The sequence below is a fragment of the Dasypus novemcinctus genome, chromosome 18 (genome assembly GCF_030445035.2).
Source record: "Dasypus novemcinctus isolate mDasNov1 chromosome 18, mDasNov1.1.hap2, whole genome shotgun sequence".
NCBI classification, from domain to species: domain Eukaryota; kingdom Metazoa; phylum Chordata; class Mammalia; order Cingulata; family Dasypodidae; genus Dasypus; species Dasypus novemcinctus.
Genome location: NC_080690.1, coordinates 5,211,961 through 5,216,848, shown reverse-complemented (window position 1 = coordinate 5,216,848; position 4,888 = coordinate 5,211,961).

Below are 4,888 nucleotides of genomic sequence, written 5' to 3'. Positions count from 1 at the left end.
CGTGCTACGTGCTTCTTGGTGTCTGTACTGCTGGGCAGCCGGTGGGGTCCCGCGGTGAGGGCGCCAGGGCCCTGGCCGCCAGCTGGAGGATGAGGGGGCCCTCGTGGCCGCAAAACCTTGAGCCAGGCGTGCTCTGAGCCCCAGTGGCCTTCTCTGTAAAATGGAGGTGACTGCCCAGGCCACTGCAGAGAAGCTCAGGCCTGGGTGCCAGCTGCCCACCCAGACAGGCGAGCAGGCCCTGCGGGTGGAGAGGCCTTTTAAGTCCCGTTCCAGAAGCTTTGTGGCTTGCCCTCTTCTGGTCTCTGTCTTGGTGAGCACAGAGGCCTCGAGGGGCCCCGAGGACAGAGAGAGGGGTAAGGGACAAGGCTGGGTGGGGAGAAGGTGCTGGGCAGGCCCAGGGCAGGCCTTGGGCCAGGCAAGTGGGACCCGGAGGGCCCCTGTGCCGTCCCACTCCGGGCCTGGCCCAGGGCACGTGGTCAGCACAGCACAGCCGTTACTGATGGCCCAGGCCACGGGGCCCCCACTGGCTGCTGGGAGCCCCCACCCCTGGCAGGCCTGCCCACCGGGGGTCCTGCCCGCTCCCAGCCCCTGCCTCGCAGCACGTAACGCTGCTCACCCAGGACGGGAAAGCACATCACGGACTTGCAGAAAGAAGAAAGCGCGCCTTTGAATTCCGGCTCGGCCTCCTGAGCTGCATGTCCCACCCCTGGCAGCTCCGAGCCTCTGTTTCCCCATCTGCAGAGAAGACCCCAACCGAAAGGCCAGAAGCTGCCTGGCTCGGGAGAATGCGCAGAGGCTGCCATTTTTCCAAACAGTATAAAAATATTCTCGGGGCGTGGGGGGAGGCTGAAGGTCTTTGGGGTGCAGTGGGGAAACCCACTCAGCCAGCGTCAGGCCTGCTTACCCCCAGCTCTCCCCCACGTGGTCATGTCATGCGCACTCAGCACCTGCCAAGCCTCCTGGAGAACTTGAGTGGGCGGGATCGGCTCTGAGCAGCACAGGGCTGCTCGCCAAAAGGTGGAGCAGCTCCCACCGAATTCACACTCCAGAGCCCGGTGCCGAGTCAAGCACTTTGCAGGCACCATCTCGCTTGATCCTCACTCCGCTGTCCCTATGATAGGCCGATGTAGACAGAGACTCAGAGAGGTCAATAACTTGCCCGAGGTCACACAGCAAGGAGGCCCAGCGGGGATGCAAAGCCACAGCCCACTGTGCCACATCAGCACCGAAGCAGGGACAGCTCCCGATCAACCCAACCACGTTCCTCAAAAAGCTACGCAGAATTACCACGTGACCCGGCATGCGCCCCAGGCCCGTGCCCCGGAGCACTGAGAGCGGGCCCGGCTATAAGCCTGTGCTGACAGCAGCAAGGCGAGCTAACCAGAGTGTGGAGAGAACCCAGTGCTGTCAGCAGCTGCATGGAGAAACTGTGGCAGAGCCACACAGTGGCTGCTGAGAGCCACAAAGAGGAACCGCGACATACTCGTGCTACAGCAGGGACGAGCCCTGACGTGACGCCAAATTAAGCCAGTCCCAAAAGGCCATACGAGTCCATTTGGGTGAAATGTCCAGAATCCCTAAGTCCGGAGATGCAGAACAAGGATTAGTGCCAGGGGCTGGGGGGAGGTGATGATGCTAGTGGGGGCGGGACCTCGTTTGGGGGTGAAAACGCCCTGGAATGGAGCGGGGCACTGGCTGCACAACACTGCCCGCGCTAAGTGCCACTGCAGGGTGGCTTTAAAGTGGTTGGTTTTATGTGATGTGAATCTCACCTCCATTTTCAAAACTCTGGATGGCATACCTGCCCCAGACAGCAGCTCCCCACCTGTGCTCACCTGGCCCACCCGCAGCCTTGCCAGACCCGGTTCAAAGGCCAGGCCTCCCGCGGAGGCAGGCAGAGGCCGTCCTGGGCCAGAGGGGCCGACTCCTCAGGTGCTCTGGGCCAGCCATGATCTCACCCGGGCAGGTGCCCCTCGGCAGTTACCGGAGGGCACCTGAGGCAGTGGACAGGTGCTTCCCCTGGGCACCCGGTGGCCCTCATGGCATGTCATACGCACTACAGAATGTCACGTGGCCTCGGTCGCAGTCATTATTCGAGACAGATGGGTCCTCAGCCCCCGTGGCCACCTGAGGGCTTGGCAGGTGCCATCCCAGCTCACCTCCCAGCCCTCCTAGGAGGCGGGTGCTGCCATGGGCTTGGCTTTAGAGGAGAAAAGTCTGGACGAGGACAAAGGGGACCGAGAGGGGACCAGCTGGTGTGGGCCAGCCTCGGCGCCCTTCCTCTGGCTTAAGACGGCGCTAATGAAGGGTTTCCTGCCGTAGCAAGCTGGGGCCTGCTTGCTGTGTTCAGAGAGGGCACGTGCCTTGCCCGAGGTCACACAGCTCCAGATTCAGAACATGCCCCAGGTCCCACATGGTGCCACCTAACCACTGAGGACAGTGGCAGCCCCAGTCATGCAGGTTCTGGGAGACGGTTTGTGACCTGCCCTTATGATATCAGACATGACAGGGTGACACCCCAGCCTGAGTTCTCTGACTGCACGAGGCTACAGTCTTGAATTACACCTGCAGTTTTTACAGCTAGTTCATTTGAGGCTGAGTTTGCACCTGTCACAGATTCAAGTAATTACTGTCCCCAGTGGTGCTATTTGGTCACCCCTTAAATTGAAAAGCCCACCCTTGGCTCCTCATAGAAAATGTTTAATGCCAGACTACACCTGCTCTGATGTGCTTTCCTGCTTTGGGGTGAGCCCTAGGGTCCCCATATTGTCCTTTTCCCCTTGGCTGCTGGGAAGCTCAGTATTTGCCTCCCCCACCCCCACTCCCCAGGCTCCACCTAGGTGTTTAGGGACTGGTGCTCCCACTGCTGGGTCGCTGCTGGGTGAGGGGCATCCCACCAGCTGCTCCAAACTTGCCTTCTTGCCCTTAATCCTCCCACTCTGCCTGCCTCTCGCAGCATTCCCATCTGCTGCAGAGGAAATAGATTCTTTGAAGAGGTTCGTATGTAAATTTACCCAAGATCCTGAGAGAGCAAATGGCAGAGCTGGTATTCAAAATTCAAAACCAGTAATCCCACTCCAGAGCCGGTTCACACACTTTATTCTTATTCTCGGACTCCCGTGCGTGGTCCTCTCTTCACCCTGGCCTCCTGGCCGGCGTCAGCAAAGCCTTTTGGGAGGCAGCTGGGAGAGGTCAGGGAGGAATGACCGCTACGCCTTCTCGCTGGCGCTCCAGGGCAGTGAATGACCAGCACCAGTCCCAGCTCCTGAGGCTGTGCCCGGGATCAGAGCCTCCACCTGTGGCCACACCCACCAGCCAGATGGCAGTGGCCAGGGTGCAGGAGGGCAGAGGCTGCCCCTCCTTCTCAGAGTTCTGCAACCCAGCCCCCGCTGTTTTGGCCACACCTCAGAAGATACGGGGTGGAAAGAAAATAGATGATGGAATCCAGCCCCAAATGGTTCTAACCCAGGGCAGGTGGCCTTGACCTTTCCAAGCCTCAGTCGCCTCATCTGTCAGATGGACACGTCTGAAAAACACGCTGCTGAGTGAAGGAAGCCAGGCACCAAAGGCCACGTGTGGAATGATGCCGCTTACGTGAAGTGTCCGGAAGAGGCAAGTCCACAAAGAAATCCACAGTCGATCGTGGGTGGCTGGGGGAGGTGGGGGGAGGACCACCAATGGGTACAGGGTTTCTTTTGGTGCGATAAAATGTTCTGGAACTCAGTGGCCTTGTGAATGTACCAAAAACCACTGAAGGGGAGACTTTAAAAAGGTGCCTGGGGAAGCGGCTGTGGCTCAACCGATAGAGCATCTGCCTACCACATGGGAGGTCCAGGGTTCACACCCAGGGCCTCCTGACCCATATGGTGAGCTGGCCCACGTGCAGTGCTGAGGCATGCAGGGAGTGCTGTGCCACGCAGGGGTGTCCCCAGTGTAGGGGAGCCCCACATGCAAAGAGTGTGCCCTGTAAGGAGAGCTGTCCCACGGAAAAAAGCACAGCGTGCCCAGCAGTGGTGCCACACACACACAGAGCTGACGCAGCAAGATGACACAACCAAAAGAGACACAGATTCCTGGCGCCCCTGACAAGAATACAAGTGGACACAGAAGAACACACAGCAAATGGAGAGAGAGAGCAGACAACTAGGGGGGGGGGAAGGAGAGAAATAAATTAAAAATCTTTAAAAAAGAAGGTCCCTGTATAGTCTGGGAATTTTATCTCCATAAAGAAGGTTCCCGCATGAGGGCCAGTGGGAAAAACCAGCAATAAAATGGCCGATTGGCCGCCAGCTGGCATGGCACTCTCTGCCTAACCCGGCTCTGGGTGCCACCAGCTTCTAGGGGGTTCCCCACGGCAGAAGCAGCGTGGCCTGAGTCCGTCAACATCCAGGACGTCCCCGGGGCCCTGCGCGGGGTCAGTGCCAGCGAGGACACAGACACGGCTCGGCACCTGTCCCACCCCCCTTTCCCGCGGCCATCCCCGCATGGACCCTCCCCTCGTCCCCTCTCACCCACTCCTCGCCCTCTGCGGCTACGGGCGACCCTAGGCCCAGAACCAGGGGTGGCGAGGGGGGCAGGAACTGCGGGGCAGGCAGCCCACCCTGCCCAGCCCCTCCAAGCCCGGCGAGGCAGCAGGCAAAGGCGGGGCTCTCCGCGGGGTCCCTCCCCGTCGCCGCCGGGGCTCGGGCCCCTACACGTTGTGCCGCAGGATTCCGGCATCGCCCACGCCCCGGCCCAAGGGCCGGTTGGAGTCCCCCATCATCCCCAGCAGAGGTACCCGGAGACCTCCCAAGCCCCCCGCCCCGTCCCTTTCTTTCCCATGACCCCCAGCCCGTCCACCTCCTGGCCGTGCATCCCACAGTGCATTGCCCTCATGCACTGTCTTGGC